The sequence below is a fragment of the Castor canadensis genome, chromosome 1 (assembly GCF_047511655.1).
Source record: "Castor canadensis chromosome 1, mCasCan1.hap1v2, whole genome shotgun sequence".
Classification (NCBI taxonomy): Eukaryota; Metazoa; Chordata; class Mammalia; order Rodentia; family Castoridae; genus Castor; species Castor canadensis.
In genome coordinates, this window is record NC_133386.1 from 184,382,451 (window position 1) to 184,399,465 (window position 17,015).

The window sequence follows — 17,015 nt, forward strand, 5'->3', positions numbered from 1 at the left end:
CCATTGTCTTATTATATGTATAGACATATTACATGTATTGCTTGTTATTTTGCAAAATGTAAAGCAAACACTGATTAGGCTGTAACATTATGACATAGTATGATGTTTATATCCTGATTAATGAATGTCTGTGTGTTGCTACCTTAATGTTCCCAATTCAGATCCCTTCTATGAGACTATATAGTGTAAAACATTAGCTATATTTCAGTATATCACAAGAATACTCAATTATTATCCATTGTCAGTGTTTCACAAACTCAATGCTTAGAGTCTTGTTCTTGTTACAGACAACCAAAGATTCTCTTACTGAGGGTGACTGCAGATAATTCATGTACCTCTGAGCCTCAAAGAAAGCATGATAATGTTTGGTGGATCTAGAAACATTAGCAAGTGGCTACAATAAACATAATTCCACACAGCTTGTCATTATATCCATTTTTCACAGATGTGTAAAGTATCCAAGTAAAGTTCTAAAATATAAAGACATTCAAATACAACGTCAATACCTACTGTCTAAGGTAGTTGAATTTTCTCACCTGCTGGTATGATGGCTTCATAGAAAAACAAACATGCTGTGTTGAACAACTATGTCAGAATTGATCTAATTAATGGAAATAAATTTGGCAAAGCCAATATTTAGTGACACAAATAAACAAAAACTTAATCCTAATCTTAGTTATGTGATTTTTTTCTCTTTCCAGTGGATTGAGGTGAAGCAAATGAAGAGGGGCTTCACTTTAATGATCTGAACTATCTTTCATTTGCCTAGATAGTAAGTCATGTACCTGTCCAGAAAAGGCTAGAATTAAACTTCCTGGAAAAGCTGGTGATGGAGTTTCTCAAAAGTAGAAGCAGAACTCTTCATTCTTTCAGTCATTCAAATGGCATCTTCCCAAGACCCCTTGCTTCCTACTTAAAACTATCTCAAGCTACCCCTCCAAACTTATTCCATGAAATGGAGACTTTTCACAAACACTTGTAGACAATGATGAATGCAATAAGAAAATGTAATACTTTGAGAACTAAATAACAGTAAATAGCTACTCCAGCTTGGAAGAATTTGAGTATCCAAAACCCAATTCGGTCATTTTTAACAGGCAATAATTCATATATATACATATATATATATATTATATGCAGATGTTGTCTGTGGCTTTTTTGCATCATCACTATTTTAATAGATTAGTTTGTGAGAATGTTTGGAACAAATTCAAATGAATCTTGAACAGTCCCTAGAGATAACAGACTTGGATCTTGCCAAAAATGAGTAGCTGAGTACCAAGTGATATATAATACTATAATGTATTAACTTTCAAAGAAAAATGATAAATAAACTGCTGCATATTAGTAAATATTTTGGTAAGGCAAGCAATATTTAAATCAGCTTGTGGGAGGAAGTAGTCCCAGGCCCCTTACCTAACCAGACCACAGCAAAAGATAGCTTAAGTGTGAGAAAAACTCAGTCTAAAAAGATCTGAGGCTCAGAGACAGAGATCTTGGAACTTGAGTGGCTATTGTAGTTCATGTAATTCTTAAAAGATAGTAAGGCATAATTCTGCACTTTAGTATGAGTGGAGGCTTTGAATCAAGACTTGAATCTGTGTGATATGCACTATAATGATCTTCATTTTGTTTATTCAATCCATTAATATCAACCCAATATTAGTTAAATGATACTTGTCTACAAGAAAAAGACAGTTATTTTTACAAAGAGTGAACAGTGCTTAAGGGCTTTCAGTATTATTCCTTAAACTCAGCTTGTCATTGACTCCATTGAGCCTCATCATCATATGTTTAAATTCACATTCATCTTCTATGTTACAAAGTCTCTGATGCAGGGCCACAGACTTATCTATCTCCATCACTTAAAGATCTTTATTATGTGATGGGCTCACTAAATGCCAGCAATTTTCAATTTACCTAAGAAATGTATTAAATTCAGCAACTTCAAATGGAATATGCATTACTTTTAAGATAAAGAGCATGTCTAATCATTGTGTCTTTCTTATTGCCAAGTGGCAAAATGTGCACAAATATGTCTCTCATTTAGAAGAAACTTCTAATGTGATCAAATTCTGTGGGTTACACTATCACTTAAAGATAATTTCTATAAGCTTAGGTACCATGCTCTGTGTCCTTCCATCTGAGTTCAGAGAATGACTCATATTTTTCCACTTATCTGAATGAGGTAAAAGAACTTGCTTTGCTATCTCAGATGGGACCTACAACATAATCTGGATTTATTTTCTTCTGTGATATAAAATACATTAGAATATTAAGGGTATAGATGTCCTCAGAAAATTCCTATAGCCTTGACAATTAAGTAATGTATTTCTCAACAACCAGTAAGGGAAATAAATCAGAGTTTTAGTCAGAATATATTTTGAACTTAATGTTGAAGAAACTGATACATGTGATAACTCATGAGCCAGCAAAAATCTTACTTGCACGTATTAGAAAATTATATATGGTGAAATCCAATGCAAAAATTTATATTCAAAATAGTTCTCTTAACATAGTGATATCAAAACATCATTTGTAACTGATAAATTCATGTAATTATTATTTCTTAGTGTGGAAGTCTACAATGTTCATCCATGTTGTTATAATTAAGAAGTTGGGAAGGCTTCTTTTTAAAGGTTAAATATTATTCTATTGCACATGTCTATGTATAAAGGATACATGTATGTTATATATGGTAGTCAAAAATAAATTCTGGAGATTGAAAGTATAGCATGGTGACTATATTTAGTAATACAATATTTTGTTTTTCATCTGTATGTATTATATAAATACATAAATACCTATGTTTTTTTCTTATTAATGTGAATGTATATTTAGTTCTTTCTGAATATAACTTGCTAAATAAACTTCCAATAGAAGTTTCCTAATTTAAGTGTACAATTCATTATGAAGTGTACTACAAAATCTATTGAAATTTCTAAATGGAATACTTTGTTAAAGGAGGCAAAACTAGGTCTACTGAATAACCATTTGGTTCCTACCATTAGAGAAATGACTGGATATTTACAGGCTTGTGTGTTGCAGCCTTACCATCTGCTCAGGTCAATAGGCATCTGATCAATGGATGATCAGCAAATGTGGTGAGAGAGAATGCTCTTATGGGATACTTGTTTTTGTGTGAGGGAAGATAAAAGTTTATAATTTGGATCCCACAAAGCAGACAGTTCTTTTTACAACTGAATATTTGATGTATATTTAAGAAGCAACAGCATGATGTTATATGTCACACAAATGTATGCAATGAAATGGTTATCACAGAAGAACAAATTAACATATCCATCATATCACATAAGTTACCCATTGTCCCTGCTGTGGCAAGCGAAGATATAATCTAACCAATTTAGCAAAATTCCTGAATATGTACACTATTATTTTCTATATTCCTCATGTTGTACATTATATCATTCCAATTTTTCATTCTACATATTTACTACTTGCATTGATTGACCTGTAATTCTTAATTTCCTGTCTGCCACCCTGGTGGTGAGAACCAATTCTTTTTTTTGTGTCTGTATATATTTCACCCCGTCTTTTCATAGATTCCACATTGCTAGCCTACAAACTTTTTCTTTATGCATGCATTTTATTTTATTTAATGTACTGTGTTCTAGGTCTACGTTGTGCCAAAAGGAATATATGTATGTATATATATATTATGTATATATATTATATGTATATATATATTATATGTATATATATACATAAAATCATCACATACATACATATATACACACAGATAGAGACACATATATAAACATATATATATATATAAAACATTTCTTTCCTTAGCCTGTTTATTACTATATAAAGGATAGTAGCTGTACTATCCTTTATATAGTAATATAAAGGTTCATTGGGACACATCCATATATGCATACAAAGTATCCTGGTTAGATTTATGCTCACCATCATTTTTTCTCATTCCATTTTCCTTTCTTAAAATAACTTCAATAGGTTCCAATGTACCATTTTCATGCACATATAGAAAGCTCACTGACCATAGTCATTCCCCTTTATGCTCTTCATTTACCCTCCCTTTCCTACTAGTACTCTCACCCTAACATGACCTGTTTTTTTGAAAAAAATTTATATTCATGTGTATATATTTTCATACAGAGTTCCTTTATCTATTTATTTTATTGCTGTGCTGGGTGTGGGTACATTGTAGCATTTACAAAGTTTCTTACAATGTATTAAATATATCATACTTTAATTCCCTCTCTCCACATCTCTCCCATCCCCTGATTCCTGGAACAGTTTCAGCAGGTATTATTTTTTCATTTACATACATGTGTATAAGTGGTTTGCATCATGTTTGCACCATATTCATCCTCTTAACCCGTTCCCCACCACCTTACCTTCCTACAAGTGCCAACCTTCCCCCTACTTCCTGAACCTGTTCTGTCCTCCTTTTCTCCTACTTTGTAGAAGAAAAAACATAAAAGATAAAATGAGAAACATGACGTTTTGCTAGTTTGAGATAAAGAAAGCTACACAGGGAGTTATACTTGTGTTGTTTCCATGCATATATGCACTATAGTTGCAATTGATTTGCCTCTGCCAGTCCTGTACACTACTCCCTAGACTGCTTCACATGGTGGCCCCAGCCATTTTAAAATTTCTATATTCATTTCTGTACAGTGAGCATACCAAACTCTTTGAAGGTTTTGGTTTCTTTCCCTTGCCTTATCCTTCCCATGTGTGGCCTCTCCTTAATGTGACCAGTGTCCCATAATATTGCTGCATTTACTTCAGGTCCACAATCTACAGATTAGGGAGAACATGGCATTCTGAACCTGGGTAACTTCACTTAAGATGATAATCTTCAAATCAAAATTTCATTCTTTGTGGCTGAGTAAAATTCCACTATGTATAAATACCACATTTCTTAATACATTGGTCAGTAGGCAGGAATCTAGGCTGTTTCCATTGCTTAGCTATTGTGAATAGAGCTACAATAAACATGGGCATGAATGTGCCTTTGTTGTAACTTGACTCACATTCTTTGGGTATATCCCTAGGAGTAGTATTGCTGGATCATATGGTAGATCTCTTTCTAAATTTTTAGGGAGCATCCATACTGTTTTCCATAAAGGTTGTTGTAGCTTACATTCCTACCAGCAGTGTATGAGGGTTCCTTTTTTCCTGCATCCTCAAAGTTTGTTGGTGGCAGTGTTCTTTTTTTTTTAATATTTTTTTTCTTTTATTTGTATGTGTATACAATGTTTGGGTCATTACTCTCCCCTTTCCCCCACCCCCTCCCTTTCCTCCTTCCCTCTTCCTCTCCCCCCCTACCCCCTTGCTTCTGAGCAGGAACTGTTATGCCCTTATCTCTAATTTTGTTGAAGAGAGAGTATAAACATTAATAAGGAGGACCAAGGGTTTTTGCTACTTGACATAAGGATAGCTACACAGGGAGGTTCCTCACATTGCTTTCCTGTACATATGTTTTCCATTCTAAATTGATTCTTCTCAAACTAACCATTTCTCTAGTACCTAGTCCCCTTCTCCTATTGGCCTCTGTCATCTTAAAGTTTCTGCCTTTGTTCCTTTGCATTGAGGACATCATATGCTATCTAGTTTTTTGGGTTTCTTACCTATCCTCATACTGTCCTTGTGTGCTCTTGCCTTATCATGTGACCAAAGTCCAGTCCTCTTGTTGTGTTTACCTTTGATCTAAAGTCTGCATATGAAGGAGAACATATGATTTTGGGTCTTTTGGGCCTGGCTGACCTCACTCAGAATGATGTTCTCCAGTTCCATACATTTACTTGCAAATTATAAGATGTCATTCTTCATGGCTGTGTAAAATTCCATGTGTATAAATACCACATTTTCTTAATCCATTCATCAGTAGTGGGGCATCTGGCTGTTTCCATAACTTGGCTGTTGTGAATAGTGCTGCAATAAACATGGGTGTGCAAGTGCCCCTAGAATAAGCTGTGTCACATTCTTTGGAAATATCCCCAAGAGTGATACTGCTGGATCATATGGCAGATCTATGTTTAGATTTTTAAGGAGCTTCCAAGTATTTTTCCAGAGTGATTGTGTTAGTTTGCATTCCCACCAGCAGTGTATAAGGGTTCCTTTTTCCCCACATCCTCTCCAACACCTGTTGTTGGTGGTGTTGTAATGATGGCTATTCTAACAGGAGTGAGGTGGAATCTTAGTGTGATTTTGATTTGCATTTCCTTTATGGCTAGAGATGGTGATCATTTTTTCATGTGTTTTTTGGCCATTTGAATTTATTCTTTTGAGAAAGTTCTGTTTAGTTTGCTTGCCCATTTCTTTATTGGTTCATTAATTTTGGGCAAGTTTAGTTTTTGAAGTTCCTTGTATATTCATTCTGGTTATCATTCCTTTGTCTGATGTATAGCTGGCAAATATTTTCTCCCACTCTGTGGGTGGTCTCTTCAGTTTAGAGACCATTTCTTTTGTTGAGCAGAAGCTTTTTAGTTTTATGAAGTCCCATTTGTCTATGCTGTCTCTTAGTTGCTGTGCTGCTGGGGTTCCATTGAGGAAGTCCTTGCCTATACCTATTTCTTCCAAAGTATTTCCTACTCTTTCTTGTAACAACTTTAGAGTTTGGGGTCTGATATTAAGGTCATTGATCGATTTTGAGTTAATACTAGTATAGGGTGATAAACATGGATCTAGTTTCAGTTTTTTGCAGACTACTAACCAGTTTTCCTAACTGTTTTTGTTAAAGAGGCTGTCTTTTCTCCATCGTATATTTTTAGCACTTTTGTCAAAAATAAGGTGAGTATAGCTGTGTGGATTCATATCCGGGTCCTCTATTCTTTTCCACTGGTCTTCATGTCTGTTTTTGTGCCAGTACCCATGCTGTTTTTAGCGCTATTTCTTTGTAATATAGTTTGAAGTCTGGTATTGTGATACCTCCAGCATTGTTCTTTTTGCTGAGTATTGCCTTGACTATTTGTGGTCTCTTGTGTTTCCAAATGAATTTCAGGGTAGATTTTTCAATCTCTTTTATGAATGTCATTGGGATTTTGATGGGAATTACATTGAACATGTAGATTGCTTTTGGTAATATAGCCATTTTTACTTTGAAGATTCTACCAATCCTTGAGCACGGGAGATCTCTCCAACTTCTGTAGTCTTCCTCCATCTCTTTCTTCAGGGGTTTATAGTTTTCCTTGTAGAGGCCATTCACATCCTTTGTTAAGTTTGCTCCTAGGTATTTGATTTTTTTGAGGTTATTGTGAATGGAATTGTTTTCATATATTCTTTCTCAGTTTATTTGTTAGTAGTGTATAGAAAAGCTAATGATTTTTCTATGCTGATTTTATATCCTGCTACCTTGCTATAGCTATTGATGGTGTCTAGGAGCTTTTGAGTAGAGTTTTTTGGGTCTTTAAGGTATAGGATCATATCGTCTGCAAATAGGGATATTTTGACAGTTTCTTTACCTATTTGTATTCCTTTCATTTCTTCTTCTTGCCTAATTGCTCTGGCTAGGAATTCCAGTACTATGTTGAATAGGAGTGGAGACAGTGGGCATCCTTGTCTGGTTCCTGATTTTTTTCTCCATTAAGTATAATGCTGGCTGTAGGTTTGTCATATATAGCTTTTATAATGTTGAGGTTCTTTTCTTCTAGACCTAGTTTTCTTAGAGCTTTTATCATGAAATTGTGTTGGATCTTATCAAAGGCTTTTCTGCATCTATTGAGATGATCAAGTGTGTTTTGTGTTTGCTTCTGTTAATGTTCTGTATTGCATGTATTGATTTTCATATGTTGAACCACCCCTGCATTCCTGGGATGAAGCCAACTTGGTTGTAGTGAATGATCTTTTTGATGTATTGTTGGATTCAGTTTGCCATTATTTTATTGAGTATTTTTGCATCAATGTTCATTAAGGATATTGGCCTATAGTTCTCCTTTTTGGAGGTGTCTTTGCCTTGTTTTGGGATGAGTATAATACTGGCTTCATAAAATGTGTTAGACAATTTTCCTTCCCTTTCTATTTCATGGAACAGTTTAAGGAGGGTTGGTATTAGTTATTCCTTAAATGTCTGATAGAATTCAGCAGAGAATCCATCAGGTCCTGGACTTTTCTTTTTTGGGAGACTCTATTGCTGCTTCAATTTCATTTTGTATTATAGATCTATTCAGGTGATTAATAGCCTCTTGGTTCAGTTTTGGGTGATTGTAAGTATTTAGATACCTGTCTATTTCTTCAAGATTTTCAAATTTATTAGAATCTAGGTTCTCAAAGTAGTCTCTGATGATTTCCTGGACTTCCATGGTGTTTGTTATCTCCCCTTTTGCATTCCTTATTTTACTGATTTTGGTTTTTCCCTCTCCTCATTTTAGTCAGGTTTGCCAGGGGTCTATCGATCTTGTTTATTTTTTCAAAGAACCAACTTTTTATTTCATTAATTTTTTGTATTTTTTGTTTCTATTTCATTTATTTCAGCTTGTATTTTTATTATTTCTCTCCTTCTGTTTGTCTTGGGATTTGCTTGTTCTTGTTTTTCTAGGAGTTTGAGATGTAACATTATGTCATTCATTTGAGATATTTCTATATTTTTAATATGTGCAGTCATAGATTTGTTTTTTTAGAGTTCTCCTAGATGCCTACCCCTTCTCTTTTCTCCAGTGAAAAGTCCTGCTAGTGTATTTACATTTGCAGACCTGTTTATTTAGAGTTCATGTGGGGAAGTGCTTATCGCCCACACTCCTGTGAAGCATGCTGCAGGTCAACCACTGTTGGAAGCCTTCCTCTCTCCAACCTCTCAGGGTGGGGCTGCTAAACACTTCTTCTCCAGCAGGCTTGTTTATTTACAGTTAGTGTGGGGAACTTCCCCTCTCCCTCTCTCTTGTGGAGCATGCCACATGTCAGCCACTGTTACAAGCCTTCCCCACTCCACGCTCACTGTGGGGGGTGGCGCCACACCTGCCTTCTCCTGCAGGCTTATTTACAGTTTTTGTGGGAAAGTGCCCCTCACCCTTTCTCTGGAGCTCAGGGAGCCCCACCCTCTTTGCTACATGTCTTTTGTCAGTTGCTTATTTATTATTCAGTTTTTTTTTGGCGGGGTGGGGGTCAGCCTGTTCTGGGGGCTATGAAGTTTTATCCCAGGGGTGGCTTTGGGAGTACCATGTGCTGCTTGTTTGCTCACTTGTTGGTCTGTTTCTCCCAAGCAGGTTAGGAGCTGGTGCCTGGCAGTTCAGGAGCCCTCCTGTTTTCTCTGTATATTGTGGTGTGGGGAAGCTATGTGTGAACTGGTTGTGTGGAGGTGTTGGAGTTTTGCCTCTTCTTGATGGTTTTTCCTGCCTGGTGTGTCTTCAGCATCTCAGCAAGATTTTTACTTTAAGGAACACACACTAGCTACCTCCTCCCTCTAGTTGCCATCTTGGATCCTCCAAACATTTTTAACTTTAAAGGATGTATGCGCTAATTTTTCTTTGATTTCTCTTTTCATAAAACTACAACTTGGTGCCTCATGATCTTGATCCTAGCAGTCTATCAACTGAATTTCCTTCTGACTGAATTGCCCCAGTCACCACTTAAATTTAACATTCCTGAAAGACTTCTTGGTTCACTTCTAGGAAGGACCAGTGACCAATCTCTATGAAATAGCCATAGAAGACATCCTATTCACCCTTTGCATCCCTTTAAGATTAAAAGGGAAAATGAATCAGGATAGGTAGTTATGGAAGCATGTAAATTATATTACTTTGATACGCATCTAAAGGACCAGTCTCATACATTGGAACAAGGAAATAAAAAGTGAGTAATACCTAGGAATAAACTTAACAAAGGATTTGAAATACCTCTACAAGGAAAAATATAAATCACTGAAGAAAGAAATTAAAGAAGACTATAGAAAATGGAAAGATCTCCCATGCTCATGGTCTGGTAGAATCAGTATTGTGAAAATGGCTATATTACAGAAAGCAATCTACATGTTCATTGCAAAATCCCAATGATACTGATCACAGAGATTGAAAAATAAACCTACAGTTCATTTGGGGCACAAAAGACTGAATAGAGAAAAAGGCAACCCTGGAGGTATCACAATACCCAAATTCAAACTACACTACAGAGCCATAGCAATAAAAATAGCATGGTACTGGCACAGAAACAGATATGAACACCAGTGGAACATAAGAGAAGAGCCAAATATGAATCTACACATCTACACTTAACTGATTTTTGACAAAGGCCCACAAAACATGCCATGGAGAAAAGACAGGTTCTTCAACAAATGTTTCAGGGAAAACTGGATACCTGTATGTAGAAAACTTAATCTAGATCCATGTCTTTTACCCTGTACAACTATCAATTGAAAGTGGATTAAGGGCCTTAATACAAGACCTGAAACATTGAAGATAGTGCAGGAAAGATCATGGAATACATTGGAATTATAGACACAGGCAATGACTTCCTAAATAGAATTCCAATGGTTCAGCAACTAACAGAACACATTAACAAATGTGACTACATGAATTTCAAAAGCTTCTTTGTGCACAGCAAAAGAAATGGTCACCTGATTGAAGAGGAAACCTAGAGAATGGGAGAAAATCTTTGCTAGCAATACATCTGACAAGGGATTGGTAACAAGAATATACAAGGCACTCAAAAAACTAAACTCCCCTGAAATCAATAACACAATGAAAAAAAATGGACAAATGAATCAACAGAAGCTTTTCAGTGGAAGACATACAAAGGGCCAAAAAACAAAGAAATGCTCAACATCCTTGGTCCTACAGGAAATGCAAATCAAATCCACATTAAGATTTCACATCACTTGTGTTAGAATGGTTACCATCAAGAACACAAACAATATGAAATGTTAGCAAGGATGTGGGTAAAAAATGAATCTTCATACACTATTGTTAAGAGTGTAAATTAGTACAACAACTATGTATGGAAGTTCCTTGAAAAACTAAACACAAAATGATCCAGAAATTCTACTCCTGGGCATACACCTGAAAGAATTTAAGTCAGGTTACAACAAAGTCATCTGAACACTCATGTTTATTGCAGAACTATTCAGAAGAGCTAAGCTATGGAACTAGCCAAGATGCCTCACTACAGGCATCTTGATTAAGGTTAAGATTAAGAAAATATGGTATTTATATACAATGGAATTTTATTCAGCCACAAAGAAGAATGAGATTTTGTCATTCACAAGTAAATGGATGAAATTGATAACATCATCTTAAGTGAAGTTAGCTAAGTTATAAGTACATACATAGAAATTCACAAGAAACTACCTGCAAATCTACCTTAAATAAACAAAAATGCCATTTTTTTCATTTACAAAATTGAAGATTCAGAGGGTGGAACAAGTCCTGTCTGGCAGTGTTGGTTCCAGTGAGAGGGGATAGGAACTAGGGAAAGGGTGTGGAAAGGAGAACTTAGTGCAAATAATGTGTACACATGTGTGTAAATAGAAAAATAAGACCTGATGAAACAACAGGAATGGGTAGAGATGGTGATTAAGAAGAATGATGAAAGGGGTTAATTCAAGTAAGATATATTGTCAGAACTCTTTCAAATGCCAAAATGTACCTTCAGCCAAAATAATAAAAAAGAAGAAAAAAAGGAACTTGAACTTACTTCTCTATTTCCCCTTAAGCTCACTAACATTAGGCAAGAAATAAGCTTATAGGAATTTCTAATAGAAATGAAAAAGTAAAAAAGCAAATGTTACATCTAAAATGAGTCATTATTTATTTATCTATTAATTTAATTATTTATTTTACCAAATCAGAGAACAGAGTGCTGGTTGGGGTTTGGTACCTGAAGATGGGAGGATGTGGGGAAAGGGTATAGGAGGGTAAATTTGGTGCAAATACTGCGAATATTATGTATGAAAATGGAAACATGAAACCTGTTGGAACTATTCTAGGAATGGTGAGAACACAGATAAAGGAGAGTGATGGAGAGGGGTGAATTCAAGTATAATATAGTTGATGTAATTTAATAAGTTTTGTAAATACCTCATTGTACCCCCAGCACAACAATAATAAAAGAATGAAATGAGTGATAGAGTCTAAGGTAGTAATAGGTGTGAACTTTAACAGATCATATAAATAGAAAATCAACAAAGAAACACCATAAAACAGACCTTTACAAATTTTTACCATACAAAACCCCAAGTATTCCAATATTTTCAACCAACTGATTTTCAACAAATGCAAGAAGAACTTTCACTGGGGAAGGGAAATTCTGTCAATAAATTATTATAAGAATATAAGTTAGAATAGACACTATCAAAAGCATATTGAGGTTCCTCAAAAAAACTAGAAATGGATCTACCATGTGATTTGAGTATGCATCCAAAAGAAATGTAATGAGTATTTCAAAGGAACATCTGCAGTCACATGCTTATTGCAGCACTTTTTATAATAGCCAAGGCACTGAATCAACCTTAGTGTCATGTATACATATTGGAGAGTGATGATGTGGTATATACCTAAAATTGACTTCTCATCCATAAAAAAGAGCAATTTCTGTTATTTGCAGCAACATAAATGGAACTGGTAGACATTATTTTAAGTAAAATAAATCAGAGTATATAATACTGGTTTCCTGTAATGTGGTATCATGTGTATGTGGAAGCTAAAATATCAATCTCAGAGAAGCAGACAATAAAAGAGTAGTTATAAGTACCTGTGGAGGAAGTGAGGAGAGGAGGATGGAGAGAGGCCAGTAAATGGGAAGAGCAGTACTACTAGCCAGGAACAATAACTTCAATGATATAAAACATAAGTGTAATTATAATTGACAATATCTTGTAAATTTTAAAATAACTAGTAAATTACATTTGAATATTGCCAATGCAAAGACATGATAAGTGTTTGAATTGATAGAGTATGAATGCCAATGATCTGATTATTACACATTGTGTACATGTATTTAAATGTCAAACCATACCCCATAAATATGTACAATGTGTGTCAATGAAAATAACCAAAAAGTTATGGAATTTTTATTATCATTTATTTTATAAGAGGCACACCCATACACATTTTTAAAATATAGTCGTTCTCATGTTTGGGCTCAATATTTGTGTGCTATGGGAAAATACCCTTAAAATTCTTGGAAATATTTTTGGCTAGTTGTGTGCATTCGCAAGACATAAGCTTTAATCTCTTGAAAATTCAGACATATTGTACTGCATCCACAGATTGACATGATAACTATTTGTTTGTCATTTTTTTAATCTTGGTATTCATTTATTAGAGAGGTTAGATATTAGAACATATTTTATTTTTGAAATTAACAGATGGTACCCCCTTTTATTTCTCCTACGTTTTTCCTAGAAAATATAGTAAATCTTCTCAATTATCATTGCTTCTTTCTTTTTGTGATACTGGAGATTGATGCAATTAATTATTACAGACCTCTGAAATTGTTTCACATATTGTATTGCAACATGCTGTGTCCTCAAAAATATATTGCTATTAATTTCTCTTTAAGCAACTTAAAAAGGCTTTTAAGGAATGCAAGAATGTTGACATGTTTAATTTACAGTTACCATTTTGACTTTCTTCTTTTTTTATTATTTTATTATTCATATGTGCATACAAGGCTTAGGTCATTTCTCTTCATACTTTCTTCATACTTTTCTATGAACCCTGATTTCCATTTGATATCATTTTTCATCCCTTATCATATAGGTATGTTGTCTATGACTTTTTTACCCCTCAAATGTTTAATGTGCACAAAGGCACATTGAATCTCTGTTCTGCACTGCAAAAAAAGTAAGAAAATACAAACCAGAACAATACCAAAACTGTGAGGTCTGTTAAGATTTTTGAATTTCCCATTCTGACAGATTGGAGTGATGTACAATTGTATCAACCATTAATTTTAATTGTATTGTTGTTTTAGCAATACTATCTACATCACAGTATTAAGATGTATCACATAAGATTTTTCTGCATTGCTTTAGTAATTCAATGCCTCAGGTACTTATTTTTCCTTTGTCATATGTAGGTTTCTATAGTTCTAAATTTTCATATTTCAGTTGGGTTAATATTGCCATTGAATCATACCTTTCCTGCAAAAGAAATAATTATCCTGAAGAGTAATACATAAACTTCAGTCATAGAACTACATTTGTAGGTATTTAAATTCAGATGCAAAGATATAGAGGATATAAGTATTTGTATATTTCCTAACATGTATAAATTCTTCATGTTTGTTAGGCAAGTGGAAAACTGCCAAATTTTACTGGAGCCAATCACCAGATAAAGATTTTTTTTGTTGTTTATTTTCTTTTGCTCATTTATTCACATGTACATACATTGTTTGGGTCATTTCTCCACCCTGTCCCCCTCTCCCACCCTACCCCTCCTCCCCCCTTCAGTTGCAGGCAGGTCCCATTCTACTCTTATCACTGATTTTGTTGAAGAAAAGACACATTCATAATAAGAAAGACAAAGCATTTTTGCTAGTTGAGTTGAGGATCGCTATACAGAAAGATTCCTAGTATTGTTTTCATGTACCCATGTGTTATGACCCAAGTTGATTCAACTCTAACTGATCTTTACATTGGTTCCTGATCCCTTGCTCATGATAACCTGTCGTTTTAAGGTATCTGTATTAGTTCCTCTGGAGTGGGGACATCAAATGCTTTCAAAAGATCTTTAGGTGATTCACATAAGTATGTATGTGACCTTCATCCAGGCTTTTGTGTCACAAAAGATCAAATGCGTAACAAAACATGTTGATACATTCTCTGTGCAGCCAAAGGCAAGATCAGTTACTTAACAGAATAAACATAGAATTTTTTGAGCACTGTTTACTGCTTGGAAAAGAGCTGTATTACTTGAAGAAACAGTTATTCAATCTAACTTGAATTGAAATTAGGGATTAAATTAAGAGAATGAAGATCACTAAGGTTCCATCCTATACAAATTTGTACTTTGATCCAAATCCTCCAATCCTTTTAAAAGTGCAGAACTGTGATTGTCTATTCAAATAGTAGAAAATCAACTACAATAGTCACACCAGGTCCAAGTTTTCTGCCTCAGATCTTCTTGGGCATTGTCTCTCGCATGTTTGGGATGTCTTTTCCTGTGATGTGGTTAAGTAAGGGGATGAGAGCTGCTCTGTCTGCCTAGTGCATTTAGGTATTAGTTCGGTTACTTAAATATTTTGTAATTTGCAACTCATTGTTACTCATTTCATTTTTGAATTTCTCTTTTCACATTGTGGGTTTTTCATGTCACTAGGCATTCAGCAATTCATTCTTGCAGGATTCATAGCTGTAACTTCTAGAGATTGTTTAAGGCAAGAAAACAGTTAAAGAGAGAATACTTCATTTGAATTTATTCCAAATATTCTAACAAGCTAATTCATTAAAACCTAGTGATGATGTAAATATATCATGGAGTTTCAGCATACAAAAATGGAGGAATTGTTATCCTAATAAATGAGCCAAAAATTTCTGACAAACTCATATATTGCCCAAGCTTCAATATGTCTTAAGCTGGTACTTAGTGCTTAGTGTGTCATGTTTTCTCAGTGTATTCATTACTTATAAAAGTATGTGGGAGGTCTCAGTGTCATGGAGTAAGATTGGAGAGATTTAAGGGACATGTTTTTCATTAGGAACGAAGAAGTCTTATGTAGGAACATGCTATTTGAATGGCTGAAAGACTGAAGATTTCAGTTTCTAATTGTTAGAAACATCCATCTTCATCTTTTCAAGAATTGAATCCCAGTTTTGTCATGGAAAAGGTACAATGTTTAATGTCTATACATATGAATTCATTACATGTACTTAAAGCAAAGCCCTTATTATGGTTTCATCTCAACTGATTGAATATAGGAAAAACACAATAGTAAATATTATTATTAATATTTTTGTTTCCTTGTATCATTAAATAATGGGTTTGTCCTATTTAATTTCTGCTAGTTACATCAATTTTTACATAGACATTAAAATGTACCATCTAAGTTTTTCTATGAATACATTTTCTTAGCAGGTGAGAATATTCAAGCACCTTTTAAAGAAGACATTGACATCATATTTACTTATTTTATTTTTTAAATTCATTTATTCACATGTGCATGCATTATTTGGGCCATTTCTCCCCCCTGCCTCCCACCCCTTGCCTCTTCCCCCACCTCCTCTTGCTTCCAGGAAGACCTGTTCTGCTCTTATCTATAATTTTGTTGAAGAGAAAACATAGGCAATAGTAAGAAAGACAAAGTGTTTTTGCTAGTAGAGATAATGATAGCTATACAGAGAGATTCCTAGCATTGCTTCCATGTACTAACGTGTTACAACCTAAGTTGATTCACCTCTAACCGAACTTTTCACTAGTTCCTGTCCCCTTCTCATATTGACCTCTGTCACTTTAATGTTTCTGTATTAGTTCTTCTTCAGTGGGGACATCAAACACTTTCATGTTTTGGGTTTCCCACCTATCCCCATACCTCCCGTATATGCTCTCCCCTTATCATGTGACCCAAGTCCAACAACATTGCTGTATTTGTGCTAGATCTAAAGTCTGCATATGAGGGAGAACATACGATTTTTGGTCTTCTGAGCCTGGCTAATGTCACTCAGAAAGATGTTCTCCAGTTCCATCCATTTATTTGCAAATGATAAGATTTCATTCTTCTTCATGACTGAGTAAAATTCCATTGTGCATAAATACCAGTTTCTTAATCCATTCATCAGTAGTGGGCATCTTGGCTGTTCCCATAACTTGGCTATTGTGAATAGCACTGCATGGGTGTGCATATGGCTCTGGAGATATTTAAATGTCTTTATATTTTAGTTATTCACTTGGATAGTCTTAATGCTTCTCTGAAAGACTGAGATAATAGGAAGCCCATGTGGACATATGATTCTTTTAGCAACTTGCCACAACTTCTAGGTCTGCTGATCAGCCATATGTTACCAGGTGTTCTATGAAGACTCATGGGAATATGAGCTACCAATAGTCACACTCAGTAACAGAAACATTAATTTTCTGTAATAGGATATAATCGAAACA